The sequence below is a fragment of the Panthera uncia genome, chromosome B1 (assembly GCF_023721935.1).
Source record: "Panthera uncia isolate 11264 chromosome B1, Puncia_PCG_1.0, whole genome shotgun sequence".
Lineage (NCBI taxonomy): Eukaryota > Metazoa > Chordata > Mammalia > Carnivora > Felidae > Panthera > Panthera uncia.
In genome coordinates, this window is record NC_064811.1 from 71,756,924 (window position 1) to 71,772,177 (window position 15,254).

At 36.3% G+C, this 15,254-nt stretch overlaps 1 protein-coding gene and 1 pseudogene across 2 annotated transcripts in view; one reads left to right on the top strand and one right to left on the bottom strand.

The window, feature by feature from the left end:
* FAM13A (family with sequence similarity 13 member A) overlaps positions 1 to 15,254 on the bottom strand; it is a 330,318-nt gene that overhangs the window by 184,388 nt on the left and 130,676 nt on the right. The window lies entirely within an intron of this gene.
* Positions 2,316 to 3,444, top strand: LOC125922930 (60S ribosomal protein L9-like; annotated as a pseudogene).

The window sequence follows — 15,254 nt, forward strand, 5'->3', positions numbered from 1 at the left end:
CCTTTGAGACACTAATTTCATTTCCCTGGATATGTACCCAGAAGTGGGATTGCTGGGTCATATGGTAGTTCTATTTTTATTTTTTGAAGAACCTGCACATTGTTTTCCAAAATGGCTAAACGAATTTACATTTCCATCAATGTAGTACAAGGGTTCCCTTTTTTTCACATTCTCACCTATACTTTTTATCTTTTTGATAATAGCCATTCTAACAGATGTGAAATAATATCTTGCCGTGGTTTTGCATTTCCTTGATGATTACTGATTTTGAGCAGCTTTTCATGTATCTATTAGCTATTTGTAGGTTTTCTTTGGAAAAATGTCTATTTGGGTCCTTTGCCTTTTTTTTTTTTCCTATTGAGTTACATGAGTTTTGTTTTTGTATTAACCTCTTATTGAGTATATGGTTTGCAAATATTCTCTCCCACTTTGTAGGCTGCCTGTTCATTTTGTTGATGGTTACCTTTGTTGTGCAGAATACTACAAAGTTTGTGTTTTAGTTTGATGTAGTCTCACTCATTTTTGCTTTTGTTATCTGTGCTTTTGGTGTCAGATTAAAAAAAAAATCATTGCCAAGTCCAATGTCAAGAAGATTTTCCCTTATGTCTTCTTCAACAAGTTTTATAGTTTCAGGTCTTATGTTTAAGCCCTTAATCCATTTTGAGTTATTTTTTTTTATGTATGATGTAAGATAAAGGTCCAATTTCATTCTTAGGCATGTAGATATCCAGTTTTCCTAGCATCATTTATTGAGGAGACTATCCTTTCTCCATCAGGTGTTCTTGGTACCGTTGGGGAAGATCAGTTGACTATAGAGGCATGGATTTCTATTTAGACTCTGGATTTTGTTCCATGGTCTATATGTTTACTCTTATGTCAGTATCATACAGTTTGATTACTATAGTGTGATGTTACTAGCTTTGCTCTTCTCATTCAAGATTGCTTTGGTCATTTGGGGATTTTCATGGTTCTGTATAAAATTTAGGACTGTATTTTTTTTCCTTCTATTTCTATAAATCATTAGGATTTTGACAGGGACTGTAATGAATCTGTGGATCACTTTGGGCAGTACAGACATTTTAACAATATTAATTTTTCTAATCCACGAACGTGGAATGTGTTTGCATTTATGTTGTCTTTATTTAAAAAAATTTTTTTTCATGTTTATTTATTTTTGAGAGAGAGAGAGAGAGAGACAGAGACAGAGCATGAGCAGGGGAGGGGCAGAGAGAGAGGGAGACACAGAATCCGAAGCAGGTTCCAGGCTCTGAGCTGTCCACACAGGGCCTGACGCGGGGTTTGAACTCGTGAACTGCGAGATCATGACCTGAGCCGAAGTCGGATGCTTAACTGACAGAGCCACCCAGGCGCCCCTATTTATGTTGTCTTTAATTTATTCATCATTGTTTCACAATTCTTAGTGTATGAGTCTTTCACCCCTTTGGTTAAATTTATCCCTCAGTATTTTATTGTTTTTGTTGCTAACATGAATGGGATGTTTTCCTGATTTCCTTTCAGACACCTTGTTGTTTGTGTACAGAAACATGACTTTTTTATGTTGATTTTGTTTCTTGCAACTTTCCTGAATTCATTTATTAGTTCTAACAGGTTTTGAGGGGCATGGTTTTTCGGGCTTTCTATATGTAAGACCATGCCATATGCAAACAGAGACCATTTCACTTCTTTTCAGATTTGATTCAATTTATCTATCTATCTATCTATCTATCTGGTTTAATTGTTCTGGCTAGGACTTCTGGTACTATGTTGAATTGAAGTGGGAAGAATGTCCATTCTTGCACCTGATTTTGGAGGGAAATCTTTAAGTATTTCCTCATTATGACACTACCTATGGGTTTGTCAGATATGGCCTTCATTATGTTGAAATAAGTTTCCTCTATACCTATTTTTAAAAGGGATTTCATTATGAGTGTTTTAAGCATTTGTTTCTAAGTTTTTTAAGTGTTTAATCACGTTTTTTTCCTTTAATTTTGTTAATGTGATATATCGCATTGATTTGTTTACATTGAAATATTCCCATATTCCAGGAATAAATCTCACTTGTTCGTGTTGAATGATCCTTTCATGTGCTGTTGAATTTGGTTTGCTAGTATTCTGCTGAGGACTTTTGCAACTATGTTCCTCATTGATACTGAGCTGTAGTTTTCTTTTCTTGCAGTGATGTTGTCTGGTATAGTAGCAGGGTAATGCTGGCCTCATCACATGAGTTTGAAAGCATACCCTCTTCTGCTTATTGAAGAGTTTAAGAAGGATTAGTTTTTTGTTTTGTTTTGTTTTTTTCTGCATCTACTTTGACAATGAAGACCATTCTCAGCAGTCAAACTACCAACATTTCAGAAAATGCTGACATCACTCTGAAGTGTTACCTGAAGCATTGTTTTTGTGAAGATCCCCAGAGGAACCATGCAGGTGGACTTCAACCACATCAGTGTAGGACTCAGTCTTTTTGAAAAGAAAAAGAAGGGGTTCCAGTTTGACAAATGGTGGGAAAATAGAAAGGAACTAGCCACTATTTGTACTACCTGTAGCAATGTACAGAACATGATCAGGGTGGTACACTGGACTTCAATTCTAATATGAGGTCTGTGTATGCTCACTTTCCCATCAATGTCATTATTCAGGACAATGGTTCTCTTGCTGAATTCCAAAGTTTTATGGTCAAAAAATACATTCACAGGGTTTGGATGAGGCCTGCCATGGCTTGTTTAGTATCTGAAGCCCAGAATGATGAGTTAATTCCTAAAGGAAACAACACTGAACTTGTATCAAATTTTTTCAGTAAGCCACAACAGCTAAAAACAAGGATATCATAAAATTTTTGGATGGGATCTGTTTCTGAAAAAGGAACAGTTCAGCAAGCTGACCAGATCTAAGCTGTCCAGCTATAGAAACAGCAAGATGTCAGATGATACCTCTGACTTATTTGTGATGTTTTAAAGATGCAATAAAAGTTGTGTATTTTTAAAAAAAGAAGGCAGATTAGTATTAATTCTTCTTTGAAAGAAATCTGGTATTGAGGTTTTCGTTGTTGTTGGAAGTTATTTGATTACTGAGCCAATCTCCATTTTTGTTTGTTCAGGTTTTCTATTTCTTAATTCAGTTTTGATAGGCTGCATGTTCCTAGGAATTTATTCATTTCTTCTAGGGTATCCAATTTGTTCACGTATAGTTGGTCATAGTAGTCCCTTAGGATCCTTTTCATTTTTTTTTTTTAATTTTTTTTAACGTTCATTTATTTTTGAGACAGAGAGAGACAGAGCATGAAGGGGGGAGGGGCAGAGAGAGGAGGAGACACAGAATCAGAAGCAGGCTCCAGGCTCTGAGCCATCAGCCCAGAGACCGACGCGGGGCTTGAACTCACGGACCGCGAGATTGTGACCTGAGCCGAAGTCGGACGCTTAACCAACTGCGCCACCCAGGCGCCCCAGGATCCTTTTCATTTTTGAGGTAGCTATGGTAATCTCTCCTCTTTCCTTCTAATTTTGAGTCTTCTTTCTTCTTTGTTAGTAAGTCTAGTTAAGGGGTTATTAATTTTTTAAATCTCTTCACACAAAACTCAGTTTTTTAAAAAAAATATTTTAACGTTCATTTATTTTTGAGAGACAGAGATACAGCACGTGTTGGGGAGGGGCAGAGAGAGAAAGGGAGACACAAATCCGAAGCAGGCTCCAGGCTCTGAGCTGTCAGCACAGAGCCTGATGTGGGGCTTGAACCCACGACTGCAAGATCATGACCTGAGCCGAAGTTGGACGCTTAACCGACTGAGCCACCCAGATGTCCCACAAAACTTAGTTTTATTGATTTTTCTATCATTTTCTGTTATTTCTGCTCTAATCTTTATTATTTCTTTTCTTCTGCTAATTTTGGGTTTACTGTGTTCTTTTCCCAGTTCCTTGAGTTATAAAGTTAGGATGTTTGAGAAATTTGTTTTTTATGTCAGCATTTATCACAATAAATTTCCCTCCTAGCATCTTAAATGTTCCTCCTTCCTTTTTGTAGCATCATATAAGTTTTGGTGTGTTGTGTTTTTGTTTTAATTTGTCTTAAGATGCTTTTTAAATTCCCTTCTGATATCCTTTGTGACCCAGTGTTGTTTAATAGTGTACTGTTTTGTTTTCAACTATTTGTGAATACTCCCATTTTCCTACTGTTATTGATTTCTAATTTCATTCAACTAAAGTTGAAAAAGATACCCAGGATGATTTCAATCTTCTTAAATTTGTTAACTTTTGTATTGTCATCTAAGATGTGATCTACCCAGGAGAATGTTCTGTGTGCACTTGAGAAGAATGTATATTCTTCTGTTGTTGGGTAGAAACTCCTGAACATGTCTGTAAGGTCTATTTGGTCTATAGCATTCTTCAAGTCAACTGTTCATTAATTCTTGTCTAGTATTCTGTTATTGAACGTGGGGTTGAAGTCTTCCCAGTATTATTGTATTGCTGTCAATTTCTCTCCAGATCTGTAAGTATTTGCTTGATGTATTTAGGTCTTCAAATGTTGGGTACACTTATATTTATAATTGTTAAATCTTCCCACAGAACTGACCATTTTATCATTATGATATGATCTTCTTTGCCATAGAGATTTTTTGACTTAAAGTTTATTTTTTTCCTGATATAAATATAGCCACCTGGTTTCTTTTGGATACCATTTTCAGGGAATACTTTTTTTCCAGTCTTACATTTTCAACCTCTGTGTGCCCTTAAATCTAAAGTGAGACTTGGGGCACCTGGGTGGCTCAGTTGGTTGAGCATCTGACTCCTGACTTCAGCTCAGGTAATGATCTCTCACCATTCATGAGTTCAATCCCAGCATTGGGCTCTGTGCTGACAGTGCAGAGCCTGCTTGGGATTCTCTCTCTCCTTTCTCTCCCCCTCCTTCACTCGTTCACATGCATGCTCGCTCTCTAAAAATAAATAAACTTAAAAAAAAATAAAGTGAGACTCTTATGGAGAGCATATTGCTGGATATTGGTTTATTTTTTTTCAAGTTTTTATTTGAATTCCAGTTAGTTAACATATAGTGTAATATTAGTTTCAGGTATAGAATTTAGTGATTCATCACTTACATACAATATCCAGTGCTCATCGCAACAAGTGCCCTCCTTAACACCCATCATCCATTTAGCCCATCCCCTCACCCACCTCCCCTTCAGCAACCCTGTTTGTTCTCTATAGTTAAGAGTCTGTTTATGATTTGCCTTTCCTTTTTTCCCACTAAGTTCATGTTTTGTTGCATAAATTCCACACGAGTGAAATTGTATGGTATTTGTCGTTTACTGACTTATTTCACCTAGCATAATACTCTCTAGTTCCATCCATGTCATTGCAAATGACAAGATTTCATTCTTTTTTATGGCTGAATAATATTCCATTGCATATATATACACCACATCTTCTTTATTGACTGATAAATGGATGTTGGTTTTTAAAAATCCATTCAGCCACGCTATTCCTTCTGGAGAGTTTAACCCATTTATATTTAAAGTAATTATTGATAGGTGAGGACTTATTGTGATTTTGCTCATTGTTTTGTTTTGCATTTGTTTTGTTCTGTTTTTCCACTCTTTCATTTGTTATTTAATTTTTTTGAAATGGTTTGCTTTGGTTCTTTTCTCATCTTCTGTGGAACTATTATAGGGTTACATTTTTTCATTGTGGTTATCTTGAAGTTGCCTAAAATATTTTTGCAGCTATAATAATCTATTTTATATTGATAACCATTTAACTTTAGTCACATAATTCCACACTTTTACCATCCTGACATACTTCGCTTTCTTGTGGTCAGAATTTGGTTCTTTTTAAATTGTGTGTCCATTAATACATTTTTATTTTTTAATTTTTAGGATTAAAAGTAATTTACACATCACTATTATAATGTAACATTATTCTGCATTTGTCTATATTTTTACTTTTAGGGGCACCTGGGTGGCTCAGTCAGTTAAGCATCGACTTCAGCTCAAGTCATGATCTTACGGTTTGTGAGTTCAAGCCCTGTGTCGGGCTCTGTGCTGACAGCTGGGAGCCTGGAGCCTGCTTCAGATTCTGTTTCTCTCTCTCTCTCTCTTTCTCCCCCTCCCCTGCTCGTGCTCTCTCTCCTTCTCTCTCTCTCAAAAATAAACATTAAAAAATGTTTCATATATTTACTTTTACAGTGAGATTTATGCTTCTGCCTGTTGTACACCATACTTTTATTTCAGTTTGAAGATCTCTTTTTAGCATTTCTTTCAATGTAGGTCTGGTGGTGACAAACTTCCTCAGTTTTTGTTTATCTGGCTCAGTTTTTGTTTTGTTCCCTTGGTTTGTTATTTATTCTTAAGGGATAATTTTTCCAGCTATAGTATTTTTTTTTTTGTTTTTTGTTTTTTTCTTTTAGTGCTTTGAATATGTCAGTCTACCCTTTCCTTGCCTGTAAGGTTTATTCTGAGAAATCCACTAGTAAACTTATAGGGGGTGGAGGGCTATATGTGATGAGTCGTTTTTCTCTACTTTCAAATTCTTTGTCCTTTATTTTTGACAGTTTGATTACAATGTGTCTCAGTATAGGTTTCTTTGGGTTGATCCCATTTGAAGTCCTTTGAACTTCATAAATCTGAATGCCCATTTCTCTCAAATTTGGAAACTTTCCAGCCTTTTTTTTTAAAAAATAGGCTTTCTACCCCCTTTTTTTTTCACTCTTCTCTGGGACTTCTGTAATACACATATTGATTTACTTAATGTCTCATAAATCCTGTAGGCTCTCTTCTTTTTCATTCTTTTTAATCTTGTGACTGGCTAATTTCAGATGACCTATATTTGAGTGTGCTGATTCTTTCTTCTGCTGGACTGAGTCTGCTGCTGAAGCTCCCTACTGCATTTTTTCATTTCACTCATTGTATTCTTTTGCTCCAGAATTTGAGTGGTAATTTTTATGATTTCTCTTTGTTGAACTTAATTTGTTCATGTATTGTTTTCTCGATTTCATTGAGTTATTTATCTGCATTCTCTTGTAGTTTGCTGAGCTTCTTTAAAACAATTATTTTGAATTGTCAGGCATTTCACAGATCTCCATTTCTTTGGGGGTCAGCTCCTGGGAATTTTCTGTGTTCCTTTGCTGCTGTCATGTTTCCTTGATTTTCCATGTTATTTATTTTCATATGTTGGTGTCTTCACTCAGCTGTTGTAAGCAACAGCAGAGACTATAGGGGTCCTCAAGACTGTGGTTGTTCATAGTGACAGTGAGGGCTGCTGGGGTCCTTTTGTTCTTTTTTACATCCACAGAGGGAAATCAAAGCCAAGAGGATCCTTGTTGGTAAAAAATGTGCTTTGGCCTGTAGAATAATCTGATGCAGGTAAAATGCTTTTGTCTACACTTATCTATGTGGCCATTCTTGGTTTTTGAGCTCCATTTAGTTGCTAGGTCTTCTTCATTGTACTCTGAAGCTTTCCCAGAGCTACTTTCATCCATTAGTGGTTGTCAGGTCATTGTTTTTGTGGGTGAACCAGGGCTGGGCCTCCTATACTGCCTTCTTGCTTATGTGCTCAGCTTTTGCTTTGTGTTCTGTGAAATACCCCATGTACTTCCAAACAAGTACTTTACTTTTCCTTTGTTTTTTAGTCTTATTTTAGCCACATTTCCTTTTTTATTGTTTGCAACCAAAGTACTTTAAGTTATGCAAATATTTACTACGGTGTCACTTATAGTGTCGTCACTCAGTAGAAAAATGTGTAATAAAATCTTGCAATAATGATGATGATAATCAAAATAGAATACTGGTTATCACTTACATAGTACTTACTATAGGCATGGCATTTTTCTAAGTGATTATATATTTATTTATGTTATCTTCACAATAACCTCTCATAACCCTATGAGATATATACTTTTGCTATCTAAATTAAAAAATATATATTTATTTTTACAGAGAGAAAGAGCACATGCATGAGTTGGGGAGGAGCAGAGAGAGAATCCCAAGCAGACTCCGTGCTGTCAGCACAGAGTCTGATGTGGGGCTTGATCTCACAAACCTTGAGATCATGACCTGGGCCAAAATCGAGTCAGATGCCTAACCAACTGATCCACCTCAGTGCCCCTATCTAAATTCCTTATAATATAGAAATTGATGTATTGAATGTAAAAGTAGCTTGTCCATAGTCACACACCTAATAAGTGGCAGAGCTGGAATTTGAAACTAAGCAGTCTGTCTCCAAAGGACTGCTATTAACTGTAAAAAAGAATTCTGGAAGAATCCTTCCTATTGATCGGATAAGGAAATGTTGAAAGTTAGGTAATCCTGAAAGTAAATTACAACAGGACGATTTAAAAATGATACATAGAGACCCCTGGGTAGCTCAGTTGGCTGAGCATCTGACTTTTTTTTTTAATGTTTATTTATTTTTGAGAGAAAGAGAGCATGGGAGCAGGAAAGGGGCAGAGAGAGAGGGAGACACAGAATCCGAAGCAGGCTCCAGGCTCTGAGCTGTCAGCACAGAGCCTGATGTGGGGCCCAAACCCATGAACCGTGAGATCATGACCTGAGCCAAAGTCGGCCACTCAACCTACTGAGTCACCCAGGCACCCCATGAGCATCTGACTCTTGATTTCAGCCAGGTCATGATCCCAGGGTCATGGGATCAAGCCCCATGTCAAGCCTGCTTAAGATTCTCTTTCTTTCTCTGCCCCTCCCCACCATCTGGATGTATGTCCACTTTCTCTCAAAAAAAAAAAAAAAAAAAAAGGAAAGAAAAATTAAAATTTTAAAAATGATACATATAAATAATACTTTTTTTTTCACTTGAAAACACCGAAATGTTCATTTGTTTTCCAGTCTTTTGATGTGGGCATATTTTTGGGAATAGTCCAAGAGCTTGGAATTCCATACCTTTTTCCTTGTATAAACCACAATCATCATGTATCACCTATACAAAGTAAAAATGTAAACCTCTTAATCTTTATCAAGTCTTTCCAATGTATTCAACTTTCCTTTTGTAACAGAAATAATTCTTTGTGTACACCATACCATCTCCTCATTTCCTCTGTGTCCTCTCCTTAGGCACCAGGAAGACTACATTTCTAGTCTCTCTTACAGGTTGGGAGCAATATGACTGAATCTGCTCAATCGAATTTAAGAAGTGTTTTAAACCACTTCTAGGTGTAGTCAGAAACCTATCCCATATTCTAAACCTCTTCTTTTCCTTCTGAAGCAATTTTGGAGGAGGGTTTAGAAAAAATGGAGGAGGGCTGCTCAACTCACTGCACTATGAAGTGACTGAGAAATAACCTTGAATTATATTAATCCACTAAGATTTCAGAATCTCTTACAGAAGCTTGTATTAATTACTCTGAAACCATTTTCCTACAAATAGTTATAATGGCGTTAACATTGCATTTGTTTAAATTATACAGGTACTATAAAGAATAAACTGGCATGAATAGTTTTGGGAAAAGACAAAACTTTTGATTAGCATAAAGTAAAACCAGTAATGAACAAGTATATGAGAGAATAGCTTATTAGCCACCAGCCTTCAGCGTTTCCATGGACAGCAGTCAGTAGGCTTTAAAAGCAAATGCAGAGAATTGATTAAACTGGCAAATCAGTTGGATAGAGTTCTGTTAAGCAAACTGTTATTGTGTACTCTAGAAATGTGAACCAGTACTAATTCCAAGAATAGTTACATGACTTTCCTAGTATAAATTTGAGTTAGCTTTTATTTAGGTGTACATGGTGCAATTCAATAGATATTTTTGAGTAAATATAAGAAACTAGAGTAAGTGCTTTGGGAGACACAAGAATGTATGAGTTACTCTACAATTTTTAGAGAAAAAAATGAAGGATAAGTAAATAGGAGATCTTGTTCTAACCCTTGAAAAACCTATAATGCAATACAAGAGGAGGAAAGCAACTCACCCAATGCAAAATGCAAGACTTGTCCTAAAAGAAGGAGAAAGTGCCCTTAGACAATAGAGGAGATGGAGATTAACTGCACCTGGAGATGAGAGGGGGCTTCATTGAGCGAGTAGAATTTGAGACGTCTTAGGTTGGACTCCCACCTACCCAATTGAGAGTAGGCACTACAACAAGGATTGAGGGCAAGTAGTTCATTTGAGTGGTTCAGCAGGGAAATGGGTGACAACGGATGGAAGAAAAGAGCTAATAAAGGTGTCATTACCAAGCTAGTAGAGCTTCTGCAGTAGTTCTGAGACTCCAACTTGGAAAGCTCTGGGAAACACTTTAAAACACACACAACAGAATGATTCCAACCAAGGAGTAAAAGGAGCTGGGAATATAAACCTCCTGTTCCTCAGTCATTAGTTAAGGGCTGCTCCTGGAGGTATATTCCTTTCTAGGCACTTGTGAGTCACAGAAATATAATTTCTATCTTCAACTGAAGAAAAGAGCAGAAATTTAGCACTAAAGCAAATTCAAGTAATCTTTTGAAAATCTGCAAATATGCAAGTGAATTTCCATTAACTGAGGGTCTCTACTTGCCAAATACACACAATATAATGATTTAAAATAGGCAACTTCTGAGATGTCAGATCCCAAATATTGTCATCTCACTGTAAGTCATTTAAAGGTTCTAGGGCACAATGTTTTCATAAGCAAAGCACTTTAGTCTGTCTTCTGTTAAATATTTTTCATAATAGGAAAGAAGGAATTTAACACCTGGCAGACATATCTCATCTATTCCAATGATTCCTGAGCTTTCTAGTGTTTATATGTGAACACTCTACAAAATGTCTGGGGAAAAGAAATTAACAGCAATATGAATTATAAACACGTGACTATGATCTAAAAGAGTCGCAGAACTACCCCAAACTAAACAGTAACTTGTAATTCTACTTTTATTACTTAATAACTTTTAATACTACTTTTATTACTTAATGCTTTACATTCATTGATAACCTAATCAGTTGCAGCTACTGGAAAGTGACTATTTGAATCATGCAAACAACATTCTATTATGCAATTTTATCTTTGTTTCTTAAACATCATTTACTATATTTTTTAGCCTTCAAATTCAGAACCAATATAAAAGGTACAGCTCACTGTCCAAAGAAAGGTCTTACCTGAATAAACCAGCAAATAAACTTTAAGTTATTGCTACCTCTGAGTTCCTAGGTGCTCAAAATGATAACATTTTGCTGAGTACTAGTCACTTTCACTATGTAAGTTCACCCACACATAAAGGTAACAGCCAAATTACAAAGCATTAGACAGCATAAACACCAAAACATTTTTTATTTCCTATTATGACTCCACTGCTTCCCAGTTTGGAGTATTCTTGAGGGGCTATAGAAGAGGTTAGGAGTAGTGAATGCATAAAGGACTAGAATCAGAACAGAAATCTTTCCTGACACCAAATTACTACAACACATACTGAATGAATAAATGTGTAAATATTCATGGCATTGATATTCCAACTTAAACTAAGATTTTGGTTATTTCCATATTTGGCCTATAATGAGTACTTTGAGTTTAAAACTCAACTCTGTCATTTACTACTCTTGATCCTGAATCATCTACTCTTTAGACTTCCTCACATTCAAAGCAGAATTAAGTTCATTTACTTCATGGGGCTACCGTGAGAAGTACATGAGATAATATGTATAGAAAATTTTGTATAATATCTGACATAAATATCTCCCTTTTGTCCCTCTGTTCCTGCACTGATTCTATGAGTTTGTTATAGACTAGAAGTTCCTTTAGGGACAGGGGCAGGTCTTGCTTATTTTCTGAGGAGGCTAACACTTAGAGTTTTGCACAGGGTAGGTAGGCATTTACTAAGAAAATAAGTGAACATTTGAAGTTAATTTGCTTAAACTGTAGCCCTAAATGAAAAATAAAGACACATGCAATTTTTTGAGCATGAAAAAGACGTGGGAAATAATTTCAGAAGTTTATGTAATCTATCAATTTATGTGACTTTTACTCTACAGGAACAAGACTGAACTTTGTAATCAAACTTGTCATACCACATTATTGATAAGTGAGTACTTCCGTCAAACTAATCACTATGAAAGGTTATTCTAATATTTTTCTTTTGCTTAAAAACATGTTTTTAGCTGTTTTGAGAGTTTGCTTATGAGTCACACAGGAAAATCAGCATAATTATTTGATAGCCATATTTCAATTTTAAACACAAAAATTAATATTTAATCATAACTCCCCAACTTAGTGACCTGCTGTGGTTCAAAAGGACTACTGATTATTTCCTGTTATCAAATGAAGCATTAAAGTACAAAGATTTCCCAGTCCAATGATGACAATGCCCAATACAACGCATGAATGACATATGTTCTGAAGTCAATTTCAAAAGAAATTCCCCAAGGTATAATGAGCAATAGTGACACTGCCTAATAAAGACAGTCTCAGAAGATGTTTATGTGGAATACAGTGATACTCATCCAGAACCTCTAGATGGATATTTAACAACATATTAATCACATTATTTTGTGTATTATATATGAGGCCCATTAGCCCTATTAAACACATACAAATGTAATTTATTCACAAAGCATGCAAATAATATGTATATACTAGGCAGACCAGGCTCGCCTCCTTCCCAACTACATCAGTATCTGCCATCCTCTTGGGTAAATTCAGGGCCAATAAGAACAAACCATCAGTGTGTTTATTCATCATCTTTAACCATCTCCTTTCCAATGACTTTCTCTTCTCCACTTCAGTCACTCATTCTCATGAATACAACCTAAATCTTGTCGCCACTCCAGACTGCTCCACCTCTAAAATTACTGATATAAACATCTATTCTCTGTTCACAGCTTACCACTCTTCTAGCCTGCTTGCTCCCATCTCAAATATTCTCTGGCCTAACTAAGGTCACAAGTACCTCCTGTTGTGTTATCCTTTCATATCCTAACTCACCTGTCAGCTCTTCTCACCACTTTCACTATCATTACCCTGGCCCAAGCCACCAGCATTTCTTAATCAGGCTATTGTGATAAACTCCCAATGGGTCTCTCTTCTTCTGTTTATTCCTTTCAATAGTCTGTTCTCTGCCTAGTAGTTCCAGTAATCCTTTTAATATATAAGTCATGTCAGGGCACTCTTTTGTTCACCACTGTCTAATAAAATACTGTCAGGGTAAAAGTCAAAGTCCTTACCATGACCTTTAAGAGCATCCATGATCTGGTCTCCTGATGCCTCTTTGACCTCATTTCTTTAACTTTCTCCCTAGCTCAGTGTCATTCAACCATACTAGCCTTATCAATTCTGCTTTAACAGACAAAATAGGTATACTCCCACCTCAAGGCTCTGTACTCCTCTTCTTCCTGTATGGAAAGCTGTTCTCTCAAGTGTCTTCATGGCTTGCTCCTTCCTGCAAGTTTCTGTTCAAATGTCCCAATGTCAATGAAGCATTTTGACCGCCCTATTTAAATGAGCAAATGCCATTCCTCTACTTTACCAGTATTAGTTCTCCCTCTCCTTCCTTTTGTTCCACAGAATCTATCACCATCTGACATACTAATTTCTTATTTATTTCCTTATTTATTGTATTTTCATTAGAATATGAGCTTCATAAAGGCAGAGACTTGTCTATTGCTTACTATTGCCTAGAATAATGCTTTGCACATAGCAGGCACTCAGTAATTATTTAGATTTAATAAATTCAGCTTAGATTACATGGTGCATTACCTAAACCATATTTAAGCCACCAAATTTTGTGTATGTAAATATGTGGGTGATTAAGATAAGTCTTGAATATGAGGGAAAAACTCTTAAGTCTTGGATTTAGATCCTCCTATGAAGACAGACTACAGAATTACTCTGAAGCTAAAGATATTAAACTACAGCTGTTCGAGGTCTACTTGAAAGATAAGTTTCTCCTAACCTAGTTATTTAGAAATGCAGATTTGATCTTCCAGTTTGGCAAAATAAAGGCATTTCTATTATGCTCCTTCCTTGAAACCTACCAAAACCAAAAACAGTGAAAAAGAGAAAAGAAAGCTGCACCTTAAGAAAGAAATGGCCATAACTATAAAGAACCAACTGTGAACATGACTTGCCAAATTCAGCAAAATGTGGATGAAAATGCCAAGAGCCAACATATATATTCTGAGACCTCCAACAGACAACAGTTTTCTCCAAATGTCACAGTCCTAAGAGGTCTATCCAAAATTCCTTTGATTGAAGTAGCTATATTGGACATGCCCATACCATTGCAGAATCTGGAAAAACTTTATAGGGACCTTAGTTCACTCCCAGAATGAGAGAGAGAGAGAGAGAGAGAGAGAGAGAAGTTGAAGAACTGTCCTATAGATAAACCTTTTTCCTCATTTTGCCTTGGCTCTGGAGAGGCTTGTCTACAAGTGTGGTTGATGGATGTGTTGTACAAGCCATGATCAATTTTGTGGCACTGACCAGAGTCAGTTGAGTAGAAATAGATATTAAGCTACTCCCCTGAGAGCTTATTACAAACAGGCTGCGCTGAAGAATGACACCAACTTCCTGCTTGCACCAAAGAGATAAAGGAAAAATCTAAAGTGCAACTTAAAATAAGTCCATCTTGTTCTTAAAACCTCTCATTATTCTCCCATTCCTGTGAGTGTTAACTCCACAGTTAAACTGCATACTAGTTCACTCGACTATGTAGCTCTTGTGCTACTTCCTATGGCCTGGCCAGAAACGTCTGCTCACCATTACACAAAGAATACATGACTTAAAGCATATCCTTCTGCCTGGAAGATTCTCTGCTTGCTTCCCTGTTCACGTCCTCTTCCCAGCAACTAATGGAAATCCCATTTTTCACAGAGCCACTTCAAAACTCTACTCTTCCATAAACTACTACTTTTAAAAAATAATTCATTTTCAGGGCACCTGGGTGGCTCAGACAGTGGAGCATCTGACTCTGGGTTTTGGCTCAAGTCTTGATCTCACAGTTTATGAATGCAAGCCCCACACTGGGTTCTATGCTGATGGTGCAGAGCCTGCTTGGGATTCTCTCTCTCTCTCTCTCTCTCTCAAAAATAAACATTAAAAAAATTCATTTTCAAAAAACATACCTGACTACACATATTAAATACCAAAATCACTTTTCTGTCCATTGAAGGAACAATCATATTCAATTCTTACTTTTCCAGATACAAGAGGATACTTAATATTACCATAATTAAACAAAAAAACCCTAAAATAGTGAATAGCAAGAAATGTCTAGAGGCAGTAATTCTTTTGTCATGAGTAACACATCTGATTGTCAAGTTTATTTTTTTTGCTTTTGACTCTGTTTTCC